This window comes from Crotalus tigris, unplaced genomic scaffold (genome assembly GCF_016545835.1).
Source record: "Crotalus tigris isolate CLP2741 ecotype Arizona unplaced genomic scaffold, ASM1654583v1 scf7180000017733.2605024, whole genome shotgun sequence".
NCBI classification, from domain to species: domain Eukaryota; kingdom Metazoa; phylum Chordata; class Lepidosauria; order Squamata; family Viperidae; genus Crotalus; species Crotalus tigris.
The window spans coordinates 662,641-685,283 of NW_024096600.1; positions in this window are offsets into that span (position 1 = coordinate 662,641).

The following is a 22,643-nucleotide window of genomic DNA, read 5'->3' on the forward strand; positions in this document are numbered from 1 at the left end:
CTACATTAACCTGAACTTTATCACACTGCAAATATCCGTGCCATTGAAATCTTGAGTAATGTCCTTCGAATTCTAAAAGTCTTCTATTTCTCAGCAACATACATTTTATCCAAATTAAACAGCAAGTTGCAAAATGCAATTTCAAATCAGGTCAATCCAATCTTCCTCCTTTCTTCGAGTCTTGTAACAACTCATATTTAACTCATGGTGTTGTTCCTTTGCCACACAAACTTAGATATAGTCTTTTGCTGCTGTGTAAATGGTGCATCAGTTGTCAAAAGAGGTATTGTCTGAAACAAAACCATCATTTTAGGCAAAAGATTAATTTTTTAATCACAGAAATTCCCCCCAACAGTTGTAATTTCTCCTATCTAAACATACCTTTCAAAACTTTTTTTACATGTCTTAGCATAATGATTTTGAAATAACATACAATATATATTTGTCATAGTAAATAACTACCGTAGATATTTTATTTTTTCTCAGTCTTAAACCTGCTTTCTTATCAATTCTTTTTTATCAATTCTCTCTATTTTCATAGGGTTTTTTATTAACATCTTTTCTGATTATTCATCTCAAAACCTGCTAGTGTGCCAAACTCTTAATTTTTCACTCTATGTGTCTTTGTGTCTCTGTGTGTGTGTGTGCGTGCGCGCGCGCACGCGCACGTGCGTGTAAATTGAATTGCATTTATTCATTCACACCAAACCTAAAGGCACAAGAGTATTATGTTTATGAATAAGAGTTCCTAATTATGTAGCTATTTTCTTATAGTAGAAATTTTACTCATGATGTTATACTGAATTTCTTTTATTCTTTTTCTTGACTTGTCCTTCTCTTCAAGTGCTGTTTCAGAGTATTTTCCTCTTTGAAATTGCCCCATACTTTTCCCCAACGGCATATCACCATTACAACTATGCTGTCGACTCTTTATATGTCCATTCACAAGTAGTAGAATACATCTGAGCAGCATTGCCTAGGGGCTGAGTAATTTAAAAAGAACCAAGGTACTTTGTTGATTTAATTGATATTATTAAAAAAAATAAAGCGATATATCCATCATAAGAAATGTCCTTATTAGTATTCCAGTTACAGCTATATTAACATTATATATTTAATGAGCAGTTCACAATGGCCAATTTGGAAAAGATTTTTATTGAGATTTTATCCTGCTGCTACATTAAAAGGACATTTTGCAGATTTCTTGCTCAAAAACCATTACACTTCTCTGTTCTCAATAATTTGCAGTGGAATTATGTTGCAGTACAGAACTAAGGAAATGAAGCTCTGGTGATGGGTTTAGTGTGTTAGCAGATACTTCTTGCCTACTTCATTTTGATATGGGGTATCTCTCCATCTCTCCACTTTATCAGACTGTGGTGATCTCAGAAATAGTGGCAAAAGGTTTGCTCATCTCTAGTAGATAGTTACTTGAAGAAGCTTCAGCCCATTTTGAAATTCCTTTGCTCACATCTAAACAGAATATTATTCAACTGGGAATGAGATCTGGCCTGGTTGAATAAAAAAGATTGTTCTGCAGGTGAGCAGAGGAAAATTAATTCTGGAGTAAATTAATTGAAGGAAAATTGACCTGCAGGAATCAACCTGGGCAATTTAGGTACAAAACTGCATCATCATAAACATATTTGAGTTTTGGGAGGCATAGCCCACCTCCATATTGCATTCAGCTTTCACTCTAATTCCAATGGATGGCTCCCTCTAGCTTAGGCCTTCACGTATAAAAAGAGCTAGCAATGAAAGTGTTAACTATTAACCAATAAGTATTTATCCTCTGGGCTATGTTTAGAAAGAAAGAAATATGTGCCTGTTATTTAGATAACTTCCACTCTAATACTATTTTTGCCCTTTTTAATTCTCTGCTATGGTACTTCCTTGTATTCCACCATCCCAGATTTTTCTTCAATTTTTTTTACAAATATTTTCTTAGAAAGAAGTCTTAGGACTTGAAATCTTATCACTTTTTGATTTAACTCGTTGGATATTTGTCCTGACAATGAATGAATGTCTGCGTAATATATTTGTAAGGGAGACAGATTAAATAACACATTCCACTTCTTTGGAAATCATCTTATTCTCCATTACTTATCTTCCATTCTCCATCTTATTCTCTGTCTTCCATATCATTCACTGGATCAACTGCCTCTCTAGTCACTTTCCTGCATCTAATATAGTTAACACTTTTTTAAAAATATCATCGTTGACTTCAGAATTATTAGTGATAATAAGGAGCTCCTCAGAATCTTTATTGTCTCTTTTTTTGTGTGGATGCAAATTCATTTCCTGAAGCAGCTTTTCTTTTCTGTCAAAACATGCTTGACTCTCATTGTTGTTAAGTATCTCAAACTATGAGAAGCTATAAATATAACATTTTAACTTTGCTTCTCTTATTATGATTTTGAGTTCCTCAGTACTATATAGCAGAGAATTGGACTAGTTATAGAAGAATATATACAGATACACCTCTGCTTACAATAGTTCTCTTAGTGGCTGTTCAAAGTTACAACAACACTGAAAGAAGTGACTTATGACCATTTTTCATACTTAAGACCATTGCAACATCCACATAGTCATGTGATTAAAATTCAGACGCTTGGCAACTGGCTCATATTTATGATGACTGCAATGTCCCAGGGTCACGTGACCAAACAAAGTCAACGGGGAGGCCAGATTCATTTAACGTAACAACTATAGTTATTCACTTAACAACTGTGGCAAGAACAGTTGCAAAATGGGGCAAAACTCACTTAACAACTGTCTCACTTAGCAACAGAAATTTTGGGCTCAATTGTGGTCATAAGTAGATATTATGGTACAAATATGTACCATATTTTGAATGTATATATCAGTATAAATTTTTTGCTATGTATTTTTTTAATAAAGCTATTAAACTATTGATTGTTTTGTGCTTTTTATCCTAGGGCAGGGATAGGCAATCCTTTCAACTCCTATAATTTCTGGGAGTTGAAATCCACAAGTCATAAAAGAGTCAAGGTTGCCTACCTCTGTCCTAGGGCATTAGGGATATTGATAGCAAACAAGAGTTTCCCTATTCTTTTTCCTTTCTTTGTCTTTGCAATATTTTTCCTGCTTGCAATATAGTAGTCTCCTCCTCATCCTGCAGAAACAGTAGAATATCTCCTACCATCTTTTTTTCTCCCAGGGTAAGTACAGAAAGCTAAGAAAATGCAACTTTCAAATATGTTAACTTCCTTGCACACTTGGACTCTGAGCACTTGTCTCTAGATAGTATCATAGGTTTTGTTGTACTGATACATATATGCTCCAGTAAATAAGGGCCCAAATGCATTGGAGAATTTGCATCAGCATTACCTTAAACTTCACTGATATTCTGGATAAAATGCTACCTACATATGAAGATGATCAGAGACAGAAATAGGAAGTCTATTAATTTTTAGAACAGGACAATGACCTCTTTTGATTCAGAAAAGTAGCACTTGCAAAAAATATAGTAAGTTTGCTTTACAAATAAAATGAAGAATTGTATAAAAATCAATACTTAAAAACAAGTTTTATTTTATAAATTACCGCTTGTATTATTGTATATTATCTGTTAAATATTTTCTAAATATTTTATGATTCTTCAAAATACTGTTATTTTCATAATTAAGTTTAGCCTTACTATTGTACTACTCATTGAATTCAATGCAAAATCATTAGCTATCTAATTGTTTTATGTCATTTTTAGACTGGAAGATCAGAAAACAATGCTGTCAGTTGTATACTAAAATCTGCATCTGTTTAATTGAACTAGCTCAAATTTAATATACTAAAAAGGTAATGTATTTATATTGCTTTTCAAAATAGTTCAGAATAGCTATGTATATGGTGTGAATATTAATAATATGCATTCTGAAGGAATAATGAATGTTACAAAAATCACTTTGGTTATAATTGTCATTATGCTTTATTAATACAAAATATTTGGCAGGAATAGTTAAAATCATTTTTGTACCATTTTTCAGAAAGGAAAATTTGGCCATACATTTTCCAATTAATGACTATCACTCTCCAATGTACTGAAACATAGATATTGTCATTTTCTCTTTTTTAAAAGAACATCCATATTATCTTTCTTGCTTTAATATACACAAGAGAAAAAGGGGGAAGATAAATTAAAAAGGGCAATTAGATTTAGATGGGATATACTCCAATCTAATAAGGAAGCTAAAACTTGTTTCAATTCTCAAACCAACTAAGGTAAAAAGATGTTCAAAACATCCCATATAATATATCTGAGAAATCTTTAATAGGATCAAAATAATTAATAAATGTAATATGTTTATTGAAACAATTATTAATATTAAAAAGTACCCTCCTGGATACTCACTTATATCTTGCTTCACAACAAATTTTGAGCACTTTTAAATCAAATTATTTCATTTCTAGGTGAGATAGTGGAAGTATTGATAATCATGTATAATCACAAATAGTTCCTTGTAAAAAAAACATTAAAGTTTATTTCACCAGGAAGCAGATATCTTCCTAATGAAAAAAAAATAGAGGAGAAAAATATTCAACCATCTGGAAAAAGGTCACTCTTCCTCAAAACCAGAAACATCCACTTGAACTTGAAGGGGTAAGTGAAGTCTGACTGATGAAGGCACTGGGAGGTGATAATTTGCTTTATCAGGAAACAGAACATCTGTGCACCAGAACCCAACTTAAATGCTGTCCATTTTCTGAGTAAAATGGATTAAAATTTTGTGCAAGCTGCAAAATAAGATATGAGGTGCTGGTAAAAGTTACAAAATTCCACAAAACTCTGTACCTCCTTGATATTTCTTAGAGGGTGACAAAATGGAGAACAGTTCACTTTGGCAAAGTCCATTTGGATGTCCTCAGAAATATTTGGCACACTAAATAATCCTAAACAGACAACACAAAAAAATTTTTTTTTCAGGCTTACTTTCAAATGTTCACTTTTGTACCTGTTCAGTGCAAATAATTGTGTTTTCATAAGAAATAGGTCAACAAATTATTTCAATACAGACTCAAATAAGAATCTAAATATCACCAAAAGTATTATTAATAAATCTCATAAAGATCAAAGGAGCATTCGTTCAATCCTAGGGCATTACTATATAGCATTAAACTTTCCATAATACATGACATTGCAAATAAGTACTCATGCCCTTCCTTTATACAAATTAGATTGTAGCGTCATACCCTTTTCAAGAGCCAACTTGATAGAAACATGATATTTTTGAGGATGCTCTTAAACCTCTCTGAAATATTACCATGTTTATTTGACAAGGGGCCTTAGAGATTGAAATAAAACAGTTAGAGGAAATTATGTAGCAGCTGCTGTTTATTAAATTTGTGCCATTTACAAGTCTTTGGTTCATCGCTTGGCTCAACTTATTCATTTGGGCAGCTTCTCAAATCTGATACTGGTCCACTTCGTATAATGAAATAATATAATGAAAGAATTCAGGTGATTGTGTGTGTGTGTGTGTGTGTGTTTATATTTCACATTTCTAAGCCTAAATAGTATAGATCATTCTAAATTCTACTTTCTAATGTGTATCATTCATATTATAGTGTATATCATTTTAAATAAATGTGATGCAAAGTACTAGAAAAACCACTCTGTTTTGGCAGCATAGTCAGCTTCCATCTGTCTCTTGTTTTGAAAATGGAGTAATCTTCTATTCACTTTACTGTTTTGATTATGCGCTCATAGAAATCCTCACTTTCTAATCCACAGGAGTTTTTTTTAACCTGCATACATCCAGTCATTCTAAAAGTTTATGTATCATGAAAAAAAACTGTTCAAGTAGTGGATTTCTTGTATTTTTGCATACAGAGTAAATTTAAGTCTAGATTTTTCTCTGTTGTCTGTTCAACGGACTGCTTTCCCTCAAAGGGAGAAAAGTGTGTTTTCTCTCTCCTTTGTTTTAGATCAACTATAACTCAAGCAAGAGACACCACTGGGAAGTATTTTATACTAAAAAGTTTTTTGTTTATCAATTAAGCAATAAAGCACTCAAAATATAAGGAGATTATTATTTAATTTGGGAATGATCTACAGCAGTGGTTCTCAACCTTTCTAATGCCGTGACCCCATAATACAGTTCCCCATGTTGTGGTGACCCCCAAGTGGGTGTGGCCACCAATAAGAGGGAGTAGGACAGCTAGGGAAAAGGGAAAAAATGGCGGACAGCATGGTTTGGCGACCCCCATGAAATGGTCATTCGACCCCAAATGGGGTCCCGACCCACAGGTTGAGAACCACTGATCTACAGACATAATTTATCACCTCAATATTTCAAACTGGAAGACCCTCTTCTGACCAACAGGGAGCTTGTGATTTAGGAGTGGAAGTTCATTTTTTTAATCCAAAAATATGGTTTGGAGAACCAGCACAAGGTAATCAAACAACCATACTTCAAGGTGCTTAGAATCCTTAAGAAGGATTTACTGAACTAAGTTCAGCTAGAGAAGACTCTAATGTGGGCTTACCTCCAAGAATCTTCGCAAGCACTTAAGAAGCTTCCCTATTTTTTTTTCAAAAAACAAATTCAATAAATTAAGATTAATGATATAGTCAGCTAGATGTTGGGAATGAAGGCCAGGAATTGAATTTTATTCTTTCTTTACATTTCTTTAAAGAATTGGCTAAGTAGCACTTGAAGCAGTCTTTGCTTTGATTTTCACAGTGCTAAATAATTTTATATTATCTGCATCAATAATTATGTAGCAGTTTATCCCACCTCCAGATCAATTTTGAATATATATAATAGCCTCATTTCCAAAGGCAGTCATTGTTTGCTTGGTGGGGAGTTCTTCCTGCTCTCTGAGCTTGGCTATATTCTGTGAGACAGAAAATAATACTCTAACTAAGGAATCATCAAAGAATAAACCACACGCTCATCAAAACTGACAGGGCAAGCCAGTGTATATAAATCAGCAACAAACCCAATACTCACTGACATTGATGACATTATCTAGGTAGGTGATGAAATGTCTGCAAGCAAACAACCAAATTCAGAAAGCATCAAGAACTACACAGTTTAACCTTGAACCACAAATATTATCTTCTATTAGAGGAATACTTTGCTTTCTAATCCTACCTGGGAGTTGCTAGAAAGAAAGCAAGTCATGTTGTGATACCAAGTGACTGAGTGGAAGCACAACTGTGCAAGTATCAAGGGATGCAGTGGGTCTCTTAAGCTTTGAAAACCAGTTCTCAACAAACACATTTCCAACAAATACCTTCAACAGATGGGGGATGGGGAAAAGAGACACCATGGAAAAGGAAGAAAGAACATTGTGAAGAAGGAACCAATGGGGGGCACAGACAATGTCATTCCCAAGGGCCAGGCAGCCATTTACCCAACTTAGTCTCCAACCTGAAGTGTGCAGAATATTGGGGTCTGGAGAAACATAGAAGACTCATTAAATGTGTATCACTAAACATGATACTTAAGTAGCATGACTGAAGGTAGACTACATCACTCAAGATGCGTAGTATATTCACAATCTCACTTGTCAAAAATTAGCAAAGAATTACACACCCATTCATCCCTTCAATTAATTCTTAAAGACCACTTGGGAATGCTAATGCATTTGAATGTAGATAAATGGAGAAACAGGGATGGCTGATCTTCAAATTATTCAAGATTGCTTGAGATGTATGTGTGTGTAGTGTAAATTAGAATGGGCTAGAAGTAATTAAAATGTACACATGTTATTTGACACTCTTAACTTAGAGAAATAGTGTCTCTGCAGATTTTTTTTTAAAAAAGAGAAAGGATGACCATGACATCAAGAATAAACAATAAAAAAAACTTTCCGATTTGTCATTGGAGAATTCATGGATGCAAACATGAGCTCTAGGAGCAAAAGTCTCCAAAACACACATATCTTTTTTAATGCATTTCCTTCTGGTTTTGTCAATGGCCAGAATAGAGAAATTCAGAGTAGCTACCCACCTTCAGTGCAAGGGGGGTGTGAGGGAGTGAGGTGGGGAAAGGAAACAACACCACAAATTCATCTTTGCATGTTAAACCTGCATCTGCTTGATAGATTTCATTTATCCCTCTCAACTAGGGTTAATAAATTGTTAGATCATCCTGCTAGATTGTACAGGTCTTTAATCTTGGCTGTATTGTTTTCTCATTAGCTGCTCAGCACTGGCGGCAAGAAAGCCTGCTATGGCCGCAGGCACCACTGGAATTAATTACTAGAAGAAACATGGCTGTTTTGGAATTGTCATCTTGAATTTATCACTTGCCACTTAATGTAACTCAACTGACCTAATACCTCCTCCGGGTCGCTGGGGGATTGGGCACTAGATCCACCAGGGTAATAGCAGGGGCCTTCTGTATGCCTAATGTGCCTGTATTTCTCAGCACGCATCTGCTGGAGGCCTGCCTGCAATCCTACCCTGGAGGCAAAGCGTGCTAACAATGTCCCTAGCAAATTGCAGATTACCTCTACGTCATGTTCCATCAGAAGCCAGGAGTGATTCGCAGGGCCCGGCAATCAGACGGAATTTTAGCCCTTTGGAGATGATCATCTTTCATTACAAGGGACGGAGGGAGTGCTTGCTTAGGCTAGCGTTTTCAGAAAAAGAGCAAAATGGCTTGTTCACATATGGATGTGAGTAAGTTGCTTCTGGGGAAAGAGAAAGGGATGCTGCATTTGCTTTTGCTTCACAAGCTCGGCAGAGATCACATATTTAAATAACTTAAACAAGGAATGGGGTTTTGATAAGAAACCAACAACCCACTGCAGCCTTCTCCCAGAACAGTAACCCCAATATCTTTATTGCAAGCTTGGTGAATCCATCCTCTTCTGTTTCCCTTGAGTTCTAGCAGGAGAGGGTGTGCCTGTTATTGGAGGGCTCTAGCAATACAATGCAGTATTTAAATTTTAGATACAGCCAATCATCACAGAGACAGGTGGGACCAAAGCTAGGGGTGGGGCTTGGAGGTGGGTCAAGGCTCAGATGCGGCCTAGAAGGCTCTTGGCCAGTCAGTCCCTCTCTCTCTCTCTCTCTCCCTCCCTCTCTCTCTCTCTCTCTCTCTCTCTCTCTCTCACAGTTCAACCATCCTCACAGGGTTGTTGTGGAGAAACAGGGGGCCTCCTTGAGCTGTTGAACATATAAATATGTGGTCCTCGATTCATGACCACAATTGACCCCAGAATTGCTAAATATGTTAAGTGAATGTTGCCCCATTTTATGACCTTTCTTGCCACATTTGTTAAGTGAATCATTGCAGTTGTAAAATTAGTCGTTAAGTGAATCTGGCTTCCCCATTGACTTTGCTTGTCAGAAGGTTGCAAAACGTGATCACATGATCCCAGGACACTGCAACCGTCATAAAAATGAGTCAGTTGCCAAGCATTTGAATTTTTATCATGTGAACATGAGATCACAAGGACGAAAAATGGTTATATTACTTTTTTTCAGTGCTGTTGTAACTTTGAATGGTCACTAAATGAACTGTTGTATGTCGAGGACTACCTGTAAATAATACTACCTAAAACCGCCTTTTAAACAATGAAAAGTTAAGTCTTGGATTTTATAAAGGTAACAGAATTTGCATAAGTTCGTAGCTCACTGTAGGATATTAAAATTCCTACTGCCTAATCACCACACCTTGATTTAAATCAGCGGTTCTCAGCCTGTGGGCCCGACCCCATTTGGGGTCGAACGACCATTTCACGGGGGTCGCCAAACAACGTGATCCACCATTTTTTTGGTCAGCTGGCGCAGGGGGCGGCGCATGGGGACGCCGCCGCGCATGTGCGCCGTGCATGGAGACGCCACCGTGCATGGGCGCCACGCAGGGGGGCGGTGCATGGGGTGGCACTGTGCATGCGTGCTGCGCAGGGGGCGGTGCCGTGCATGCGTGCTGCGCAGGGGGCGGTGCCGCGCATGCATGCTGCGCAGGGGGCGGCGCCGCACATGTATGCCACGCAGGGGGCGGCACCGCGCATGCACGCCGCCTGCTTATATCCGGGGTCGCCGTATAAAAAGGTTGAGAATCACTGATTTAAATGATTGTGGGATGATCTGTACAAAGATCCATTTTACTATGGCTGAAGGACTCCTGTGCGTGGGAGATGCCATAAACTTCCTAATGATAAAAAGATAACTAACTAACTAGACTCCAGCTGCCTTTTAATAACAAGAAGTCTCAAAATGTTTCCTCCAGCTTTGCCATTCTGCTCCCTACACACTCAGCACAGTAAAGTGAAAGAGATGTATAAGGCCACATAAACATTCAGAGTTATCCTATTGTGTTTTAGAAGACTATTTATAGAGAAAAGCAAAATGTCTCCCTGAAGTATACTTAGATGTAAGCTTCCATAATCTTCCTGCTCAGACAGCAGGAAATCTAATATACCAGCACAATAAACCTGTAGGAAACAAAGGTTTTATACAGCATTAAGAGGCACAGTATTAAAACACCAGAAAGATATTTGTAAGAGCTCAGAAAATCGTGGACCATTTTTTCCTCACTGAATGAGAATATTACTGCAAAAGTTTCAGATTCCTCTTGGCAACTTTGCTCTTTTTGACTCAGTTTCCTTCTGTGATCCCACTGAGAACTGCAATATAAATATTTTAACAAAGATCTAAGCCTGTGGCCTGCAGGTGTGAACACAGTACATTATATACTCCCAGTTTGTGAATTTGTCAGGAGATTCTCTAAAAAGGAAACTATTTGGAGTATAAGAAGCTTATGTCTTCCTCCCTCAACTCTCATGCCAAGGAATTTATGTCCAGTTCCCCAATAATTTTGTAAATCTTCTGCTCCCAAGATCTGGAGATCAAGGATTTGCTATAAGTAACTCTAAAACAATTGTATTTTATTTTCCATACTTCCAAGAAGTCACCAGGAGTCAAGTTAAATTTAAGAAAGAAGGAACATGAAGTATGTACTATAACTGGAGCAGGCAGGGAGGTAGAGGCCCAGAGAGATCATAAATGGAAAAATCTGAAGGGGATCCACCAAGGAAATTTGCTGATTCTCAAAAGAGCAGCATCCTCAATATTACTTTTCTCTTTATTTAAGTATACCTCCTCATCTCTTTATTGCTCTTTTCCTTTATTTTGTTTCCCACCAACTCTAGATTTGTGGTTTCTATTAAAAAGTTACCAAACTACGAGATGTTCACCAAGTCCATGCAGGGACAAGGGGTATAAACGATAAGCTATGTGAGGTGACATTATCAACACAAAAGAGGTGCATCCAATTGCATCCAATTTTGGGAAGCAAGGACAAACTTGGATGTGTTATTATTTTGTCTTGTAGGTTTCTTCTACAATTTTCATGTCTTTCTTCCTCAAAATCATAAGAAATCAAAATTCAGTGGATAATTCAGAGAGGACTTCAGGGTGTCAGCAAATAATTACAGAACCTACAGATTGATTATCAGTTTTTAACACTCCATCGAAAGGAGAAGTAGAAGGGGAAACTACCCTTACAAGAAGAAGTCTGCTCATGTGGTGACAGATGAATCCCACTGGTTTTTCTTTTATTTATAATCTGAGACAAAATCTTCTGTGCGTGCATGATATGTGATTGGTCAGATTTCATACTCCAATATGGAAGAGAAATTTCCCACAGATGGTGAAATCTAACTGGATTGCCCTTCTTTCTCCTCAACAGCCTCTTTAGCTGGTTCATCCTACTGATAAGAAGATGTATGATAGTTATGGATCATCTAGCCCTCTGCCCTTCTTTTCAAATGTAATGAAATTGAGACCAGCGCTCAAACTGAGGTAAATTTGTGCTTTTTCTCTCAAGGCAGATAGTAAAGGCTGATCCTCCCTCGCTTTTCCCGTCGATCTTTCTTTTTCCCAGCATGACTTTGAGTGAGTCGATTCTGGAGCAAAATGGAAATACATTCTGCACTTTTAATTGGGGTTCTTCAGGCTTAGAGAGATCAATAGTGAAAGAAGACATCACATTTGCATTTTGTCTTTACAATTTACTTTTACATTTTTCCGCACCCAAATGTTATTTTTATGCAGAAATGAAGAAAAGCCAAAGTTGCATAAGGATACAAGACAACGGGAGGCTCCAAGGCTCTAGGCTAGTCTAGGAAGTCAAAAATCAGCCTGAAGGATGTCAGTGGCAAACACACCACTTTTGTAAGAATTAGAGTGGTGTACTATAGTGGTAAGGACTGAGGAAGCCCAGGACCTTCAACTATGGAAATTTGTGTCTCTGGGTCAGCCTAGATTACTTCAAAAGTTTGCTGTGGATTAAAATGGGAGAAGCGAATGCTACACATACCGCCTAGAGTTCCTGAAAGTAAGGTGGGATATGAAATCGCCATTTAAATTAATAATAAAAATAAATGGCTTGCCTTTAGTATCTTCGTAGACTGCCTCCCTTGCCTGGTGGCTCACATCAATTCAAATTCTACATAATCCATAAAACAATGACAGCTAAAACAAAATTGAACCCCCGAGGAGCATATTCATGAATTTTACAGTAATGTGTCCGATCTCCTTGGAGCAGTTTTTGCTTCTTCATCTGCTCTGATCATTTGAGCAGTGTTTGTGCAGCAGATTTATCCTTTCAGGATTTTTTTTTTTAAAAAAACAGATCTTATCATTTGAAAAGAGCACTGCAATCATACATGTTCATCCCAAGGAAAGCGCGCAGCAGCAAACTCTTTTGTGTTCATCATTACAGGGAGAAGTGCTTTTAGGCAAGCAATTGTCATGCGAGCAGAGTTGGAAGTAATAATGTGGCCTTTAATGACGGAATGATGGACCTGCCAAACACTAACTCCTGCTGTACACTGCTTGCCTCTCCCTGCTGGAGAGCACAACGATGCCCATTGGGGAGTTATTAACATATCCACGTCAACTCACAGCCAACTTTAACATAATCCATATTTGTTGGAGAAGGTCCAACATCAGCTAAAGAACAGTAGTCACGTGATGCAATGACACATTTCCTTTTTTAAAAAAATAATTTTTTATTTTTCCAAACTCTCCCCCATACATATACCATGATATTTATCAGATGTTAACATACATTCTTTTTACATTCATATATAAGATACTTTTAATAAAATGAAATAAATACATACACATGACTTTCGGTGTTGCTCGCCCATTTCCCCTTTCACTGTATCCACACTCCTTCTTCTCTACCTTCTTTCTCCCTTTCTTCTCTTCCCTACTTCCCTCTTCTTCCTCTCCTCTTCTCTTTCCTTCACCACTCTCTTCCCCTTTCTCCCCATTTCTCCTCTTCTCCTCCAACCTTCCTACTTCCTTCTCCCCTCCTTTACTCTTTTCTCTCTCCTCTCCTTTCTTCCCTCTCATCCCTCTTCAGATACAGTTCATGGGTAATGCAATGACACATTTCCAACAACACGCAGAAGGCATGTTTGAGCAGGTCAGCGATTCCAAAATGCAAATGGACAAAACACTCGTCTGAATAGATCAGAAGAACAAACACTTTTGGGGCAAAGAAATTTAGCTCTTCTGAACCTCACAGACTTAGGTGGGGGAGAGCAGGCATCCAACTGGGGTGAAGAGCTCATGCTTTGTTGACACTTCCAAAGTGGAAAAAGACCCTTGTAAGCAGCCCCTTGGGAAGGGGAAAGGGCTATTGCAGAGGTGATCTGTGTGGGGAATACAAATTGCTCTTCATTCAGCAATGCCCTTTTTGTATTAGAGAGAATACATTTTAAAGAGTCAGTGGAAATTATTTATGTTTACATTATATTGTGGCCTGCATCAAAACAGGTGGCAGAATCAGGACATACTACTTAGTAAAAAAAAAAAACTATAAAAATTAGTAGCAAAGCACAATTCGCAACCCAAAAGGCATCTCAAGAATGCTTTTCACAATAAAGACTGGAATCTCAATAATAGCATACGTTCCAGGATAATTAATTTGGAGGAAAAGTCCTACAGTGAAGGTCCTTTGATCTAAAAGCCTTTCTCCATTGTCACCTTTATCCTGATTTAACCATCAATGATAAAGCTCCTGGAGAAGAGTGATGGGCACAGAGAGGTTTGACACAAAAATTCCCAAGAGTCAATTAAGAAATGTATATTATTTATTTTCAATGAAGGTTGGAAAGTTCCATTTCAAGAGTTTCAGACTTGACTTATCAATCTAGTTAACTCATCAAGCTTTAAATCAGCTCACAGAACTTGACCTGATCATCTAACTAACCAGTAGCAACCGGTATTGATCATACTAAAAAAGCCCTCTTACTTCTGAAAGCTTTTTCCAAGTAAGGCCAGTCTTCTGGAGCTTGATCTATCAAAATTTAAGAAGGCATTAAAACATTTATTTTGTTAATGGAGCTTTAAACAGCTTATTTAAGTACCAATTTTATACAGAAATGTAGTATTATTTCAAGATAGATTTTAATGAGTGTTTTTAAGGTTATAGACTGTTCAGGTTGCCAAGGCTCTGGATTTTCGTTAGTATTTTCAATGTGAGTTATTGAATTAATTTTTGAGTTTTCACTACTGTGTCATTTTGTACTGTGTCTAGTTATAGGTACATGGAAAATAAAATGAAATTTTCTTTGTGAATTACAGCTAGGACATAGTAGGATTGTGGGAGATATGGGGATGAGCCCAGGAAGCGAATAACTATATCCCATGTTTGCATAAGCGCACCCTATTTCTCTCTCTCTCTCTCTCTCTCTCTCTCTCTCTCTCTCTCTCTCTCTCTCTCTCTCTCTCTCTCTCTCTCTCTCTGTGTGTGTGTGTGTGTGTGTGTTTGTACATAGACAAAGAGAGAAGCAGACATAAAGTCATCAGCTGTTGATGTATTCTGATACCTAATCAACTATATTCTGTGCACTCTTGCAAACAAATCTATAAATCAAGGTGCTTTTGTATATGCTGAAGATGTCCACCATTATCTTACATGAAGGCTTTCTTTTTAAGGTTTATGTCTGCAATAAGATGCTCCTAAGAAATGGCTCATCGCAAATTCAATATTCCTTGCATAAGACAGAATACTTCATTGGCCAATTGCACAGCCTTATGAGCACCATTCTATCACATTGGTACAAATCAGCAGCAAATCACTGTTTTATGGCAATAAGATTTTTTTATATATATTTTGTGGGAAGGGAGGAGTAAAATAAGAGGTCTAAGTCTCTATTTGAAAGGTAGTAGGGAAAAATATACCTTATTTCAAAGATATACCTTATTTCAAACTTTACTTAGAAATCTAGATTATTCTTATTTGGAACTCGTAGTCTCTGAAGCTATTTCTATTCTGTTTTTATTTTTTAGACCTGATAGAAGAATATTGGCCCTTTTTCTTTTTTTTTGGTTCCTGGATATTAGGTATGCATTCAGCCTATAATTATCATCATGAGCTTCACTTTGAAATGCAGATCTCATGAATGAAACATTTCTCTATATTTTTTAGACTTTTTGCTTCTTTTCTATGCAATGTTTTTTTATAACACCCTACTTGATAACAGTTCTGAAGAACTTCACAGAAGGAGCAGTGGAAGCTTGGAACCAACTTCTAGCAGAGGTAGTGGGTTAATCATCAGTAAATGAGTTTATACATGCTTGAGATAAACACGTGTCCATCATTCGACAAAACTTTAAAAAATAAAAACAATTACAAATAATAGATACATAAATTAAAAAGAAAACAAAAAAAACCCTCAAAGGGCAGACTCAATAGATTACTATGTATTTTTCTGCCATCAGTGTTCTATGTTTATATATTTCTAACTTGAAAATTAGTACTACTTTTGTACTGTTTTTGTTGGACCTTACAAATATATTGCTCTCCTGTGAACTGAAAAGTTAGTTATTTGTACAATGTATGTATTGCTCAGTTTTCATTGACTGTAGCTAATAGAATCTAATAATAAACAATGATAATAAATAATATAAAATCAGATTAAATTAGTAAGACTGAAGCTGGGACAGTTGCCTCCCCCATCAAACCCTACGTTTGAAAGTTACTTCTCAGCTATTCATGGCATTCTGAAAACTTTCTTGAAAGGAATGCATTAGGTATCCCTCATAAAACACGTTAAAATCATATTATATGGTTTTACAGAATTTTCAGCATATTCTTAGTGGCAGTGAGTTTGGGGGGAAAAAACTCAGAAACAGGACACAATATATATATATTAATTTATTAAGTTTCTATGCTGCTCATCTCCCCTACAAGATGACTCAGAGCAGCATGATGGAGATTAGACATCCTCAAACAAGGCTTGGAAGTTTGTTTCCATCCCTCTCACTAAGAGCTAGAGATAAACCTCCTTATAATTTTCTTTTTTTAAAAAAAAAAACTTTCTGTGCTCATAGCTGCCATCATAATATCTGTAGGTAAAGATAAAAGGCTGAGAAAAGGAAAATCAAATTTCCATCCTGCTCATCAGGGTTGGATAACAAAGGAGTAAATGCCAGCAAGGTTTCCAATTCCAGATGATGGAAGTGCTAAGAAATCAGGAAGAGATCATACTGTTATTCCATAAGGGAGCTAAAATGCTGGCTGCCCTCAGAGAGAGAATGGTAGATCAGACAAATAAACCGCAGGATGATCTGACAAGACAGTTTCTCTGTTCCTTTGGGATGAGACTTAGGAGCCCATTCTGAAATTCAAATCACCAGTTCCCCCCTCCTCCCACAGCTCTGCCAGAATCAGCCGTGAAGAACACATTCATTTCTTAAAACTAGGCTTCCTCAACTGTTTTGTTGGATTAAAGTCTCATCGCCTTCAGCCAAGATAGCTGTGCTGATTTAAGTACCAGGAGAGCCTCAGTCTGGAAGAAGCTGGAAGGATGGACTTCCAGTAGAATTCCTAGCTACTGGAATATCCTGGAACAAGCATAATGTTAACAATATAAGATTAGCCTATCTCTGTATTCCCTTAAGAATGTTCTTTAAAAAGTTTGCTAGAGAACCAGTTGGGTCTAGTGCAGGGCTAGGCAACCTTGGCTCTTTAATGACTCGTGGACTTCAACTGGCTCAGGAATTCTGGGAATTGAAGTCCACGAGTCATAAAAGAGCCAAGGTTGCCTACCCCTGGTCTAGTGGTTAAAGCATCAAGATAAAAAACCAGGAGACTGTGCTGCTCCGTTCACACATGCACACACAGCAGTAAGATTAAAAGCTCTTTATTGAGCTGCCCAAACCCAAGTATACAGTGCCCAGCAGCTCTTGAATAACAAATGCCTCCCCCCAGGTTCCACCAAGAGGGACAATCTTAATTCCCAAAGCCAAGCAGAAGCCAGGACAAAGGCGTTCCACAAAGCAAGAGCTTCAAAAGCTTGAAAAAGTCCACAAAGCAAGTCACTAGGTCAAGGCACAAACCAGAGGTCCACAGTTCTACCCATAGCTCAGGATATCATTGATAACATGATGCCTGAGCTACACCTTTGAACGCATCCATTTTCTTAAAAGGTTGGATGATTTGGGATTGATTTGTAGCATTCTTGCAAGTGCTATCAGAAAATGTCCCTATATGTTGATCAGCGCAGTGGAAAAGCAAGGAACCCAACATGGAACTTGTATCTTTTTTCTCTCATTGAATAAAGGCACAATATGAATAGTCCTGATAAATCCACAGCTTCCATAGCTCAGCAGAAGCTGTGCATGGGAAAGTGACTCCCACCACATAAACAAATGCTTACTTACATATTGTAAGTGGATTCTCACCCCCAGATTGTATATCAGATTCTTAAAATACATTCTTTAGGGTTTGGGAGACCTTGTAGATGAGACTCCTTTTTCTGTCACATAGGATAAATTCTACTGCATGAGTACACACACACACACACACACACACACACACACACACACACACACACACTTCCATACTGTATGATAGTGTAAACAATGTTTTCCCATTAAACCTTAACTTAGCATTAGGACTCCTGTCCCAAGATTATGTTTAAAGATAGCAGAAGTGTCACCATATTCCTCTGTGCAGTTCAGTCATGACCCTAATTAATATGTCTAAGTTAGACATGTAATGGGTGGTTTTGTTTGGACAATTAGGCAGAGCTGACAAGAAAATTTTCCATCAAACTGGGTCATAAAAAGTACATTATTCGGCATTATTATGAGCAAAGCAGTATTTATTACCTGAACTTTACAATACAACATTATCAATCATTACCTGCCATTGAGGTATGTTAACATGAGATCAAAGGGAAAAGACCAAGTTAAACAAACAATGATGCATAGAAGGGCTTTCTCGATGCCTCACTTCACTGGAAGCCAGGGAAGCTGAAGAGACTGTTTGATCTCAGGCCCTCTTAAGGAAAAGAGTAACCCACAAAGAGTTTTCTTCCCTTTGTTTGCCGCCTTGCTGAGAACCCAAACTCGCATGGCATTATAAAATATAGAAGCCATCCTTTCCTGAAAAGCAGCTAGGAAAAGAAACAGGGAAAAGACATGCTGAGGTCACAGCCAGATGATTTGAAACTAATTAGAAAGCACAGTGAAAAATGTCAATTCTAGTGAAGATGATATTAAGGGCTGTGCCTCACAAGCCAGTTACATTGCAATCGCCAGTTTCTGAGCCAACGGAAAATTATACTGACATAACATTTGCTGCCCTGACTCTATCCTGCTACAGGCGTAATGCCAACAAATGGTTCCGTTCTTATTTCTTACAGATATCTAAGGACACAAATTGTCCTTTGTTTCTCTCCCCTCTGATCAAACATCACCAGCTCGCATGGAAACATGGAATGATCATCTCATAGTGTGGGAAAAGGATGATGATAGGGATGGAAGAGGAGGAATGTTTGGATAGATGGCGTGACCTGTCAAAACCCACTCTGGTTTTGCCCAAGTATGTTACTCAGGTGCATTCAAAGAAAGCTGTATACTAGCTGACGTTAGCTCTGAATCAAATTGTTTTTAGAAATGGGCTTGGCACTGATTTTGAAGAGAGTGGTTTTAGAATTAAGAATTGGTTTGGACCCTGGCAAGGCAGGGGGAGAGCACGACTATATTAGGCTGTGAGAATAATCTTGAGGAACAGGAGAAAGAGGCACAACCAAGACAAATAATCAGATAAACGAAATCAAAGTCCAGGGCAGAAATGTATCAATAAAAGAGAACATCTGTAGCTCAAGGTTGAAATGAAAGATCCCTGATGCTCTCTGAGCTTGCTTCTTTTCTTGCAGACCTTTCATTACCCAAACTAGGTGGCTGATGAGTTTGGGTAATGAAACATCTACAAGAAAACAGGCAAGCTCAGAAAGCAGGGACCCACCCAGAAATGTATTTTGAGAAAGCATCACAGAATGACCCTCCCTTTTTCTTCATGAAGATAAAGGGAGAGAGGGAGGGGGTAAACACATTCAAACTTCCAAGTTTCTATTACTGTAACCTTATAATAAAGTAATATTAGCATTCATAACGCTAGCATCCTAGTCTGGTCTATCATGAAGGGCTGATACTGATTTGAAAGGACTAATTTGAACTCCAGTTACCCAAAGCGTGGGCTTGGAAGGTACAATACAGAGACCAAAGGGAAGGAGGCATGTCTGCAACAGCCTAAAATAGTTAATAGGTGAGGCACCAACCTCACCCCATTATGGTTACTTGCGTGTGCTACTGACAGAGTGGCCGCTGAAGCACATCATGTATCTTTTATGTTTTGGAGTTCACGACATTGAAGCAAGACACATGTTGTAATTAAGTACTTCTTTATTCGTTCCTCAACTCAACGCAACTCACTACCAAGCAGGCACGCAGGCCTTTTATAGTGTCCCAAACCCAGGCAGTCCAACCAATAGGGAAGAACCTTTTTTCGCGCCTTGCGCATGCACACAAGTCTGGCACCAGCCAATCTGGTCCCGGGCAGCTTTTTGGTTGCCTGGGACCGTTTGCAACATTTCTGGGCCTGCTGAAATGCTTCAGCAGGCCCAGGACACAACAGTGTCCATCATAAAACCTGTGTTGGGATAAAGGAGAAAAGCCTTGTATAGTTAAGGGCAACATCAGACTATCTCAGGAATGGCCTGTACATCAGATGATGGCAAAATCACAAGGAAAAAAGCAGTGTATACCCTCTAGGTGTGATGTTATTTTCTTTCTAACTTTCTACATATGTAGATGACTCAAATAGCCAAGCTCCATTCTACCATCTTAATAGAGCTCTAGATACATTCTCAAGTTGTTGCCATAAATGGAATCAAAGTAAAATGTGGCTAATATTCCATTTAGGGGCAGGCACTTGATTTTGTTATATTTTCACTAGTGTTTAGGTTTGCCAGCTTCCAATTTTTAAATATTCTGGCTGGAGGAAATCAGGAATCGGTCCGTGGATGGAGTGTCATTGGCTCCAATATACTATCATGATACCTAATCCCAAAGTTAAAGGAGTTGTAAGTGATGTGCATAAACTACCAGGGTTTATAGATTTGCTCACCAATTCTGCTGAAAACTATGCAAAGTAACAGGAGCAGTTTAGTGTGCATCTGGCCTGGTCAAGCAACTTTTATTGGGGATAAGGGTCATACTTTAATTTTTCAGGTCCAAGACTTTAAGAATCACAGAGGCACAAAGTGATGTCTTCAGAAGGGTTGTGAGAAGGAGCTGAAATAATGAATTCCAATCTTTGAGATTTGGGGAGGGTTAGAAGAGTTTAATGCAAAAATAGAGATATTAAGCCTTCAGAGGCTGAACACCTATTTACATTTATGTATTTATCATATGGTGATGTACAGAAAGCCAGGAGTCTACTGTATCAAAGACAGTAGACATTGGGCAGCTGACAGGACAGGAAGCAGCCACCAAGAGATCTGGATGCTTCCGGATCAAGAGGTATTAGCCAGTGACATCGCTGTTGCTCGAAGGATGTCTAATGGGGGCTCCCCTCTTTTGTCCCTGCACAGGTTCCCACTGAAGTGGTACCTATTTATTTACTCACATTTTTTTACATACTTTTGAACCTTAGGTGGGTAGGAGCTGGAGCAACTGGCAGGAGTTCACACAGTCATGCAGTACCTGGATCTCAAACTCGGGCTTGCCAATCGTCAAGCCTACATTCTAACCACAGAGCCATCACACCCCTGACAAGATATGCAATCATGTCACACAAAAAATATGATTTGCTGCTGAATTTTAGTAGTGATAGTACATGCATCAGGACGTTACTATGCAAATGGCACAATTACAGTATGTAACACTATATCAACTGATGCAAAGTAGTATCATTTGCATAATGACATCATGATGCACATACCATAATTTGCCCCTTTGCTCCCCAAGAATGCACCAAGGAATTTGAGGCCAAGCACATTGGACTTCGGGGTCACTCTGCTGGGACACTCAGTTTTACACCACTGAGTTATTCTGATTTAACCAGTTTCTCCAATTCAATTGATAACTTTCAGAAAAACAGCTTGGAGACTGCATTGACAGTCACCACCAGAATCACCCAAGAGTTTTCATATTTTGATATGCCCTTCAAAAGAAAAACATGGGCAAGCAGAAAAGACAGAAGATATAGAAAACACCCTTTATGATGCTCAGCATTATCTATATTAGTCAAAAATATGTGAAATGTGGTCTCTACGTATATACAAGAAGTATATATGGAACAACAGTATAACAACTCATACAATTTCATATGAGTTTTTAATAAACTGCAGTGATTACAACGATTATAAATCAGCTCTGTAACTAATACTTATTTTCACAGAAGCTACTTTATTTTCTAGATTGCAGTTTAGGAGCCAGAAATGTATTTTTGCCTCTCTTAACTAAAAGCATCACTGACATGAAGTACATGATGAAACTAATTTGTTCCTTTCTTTCTTCTCTGGCTTTGATCTCTAAAACTAAAGTATAGATTAGAGGTCATAGATTAGAATCTGAAAACAACTTTTCCTTTTTACTCACGAGTGAAAGCACTGGAAAACATTAAATGATACCAAAACTTGAAAAGTTGCCAGTGAGAAATTGAATTGCTTTGAGAACTCTGGTACATATTTGTCATGGACCGCAAAAAGTCAAGATGTGATATTATAAATATGCAGCATGAAGAATTATGAGGATTATGTGTTGGATTTGCCTGAAACTTATTTCAATGCCCAATTGACTAATTATATGGCTCAGCAGAATAAAACAGTCCCCACAAATATCAAAATTCTCCTGCAAAATTTTGTGAATGAGTCAACTTCTGATACTATAGAAAGTAGACGAAATGGATGGATAAATAGATGATAGACAGACAGAGACAGACAGACAGACAGATTTCAGTAAATTAAATTCCATAATGGAGAGTGGAAGGTGGGAATAAGAGAAGTGAAAATAGCTGTCTGCTTGACAGTATTGTTTATCAAGACAGTGAATGCCTCCTGGTTCATTTCACAATAACCCAAAGAAGAAAAAAAGAAAACATTTTAAGAACAATCAATGAAATTAAATCCAATCAAAATGCTTTGTTAAAGCCATAGTCTTACTAGGAGATATAAATTAGTTCTACCCAAAAGCAAACAACAAAAAAATTAACTGAAATTGCACACACGGATCATATTAAGAGTGCTTGTTGGTTTCAGCAGAGTAGCCTATACAAAATAGAGAAAATTAATTGTTTTAGCAGCCCACATGTATATTTCCATCTACCTCCCTATTTTAAAATCTGGTAAGATTT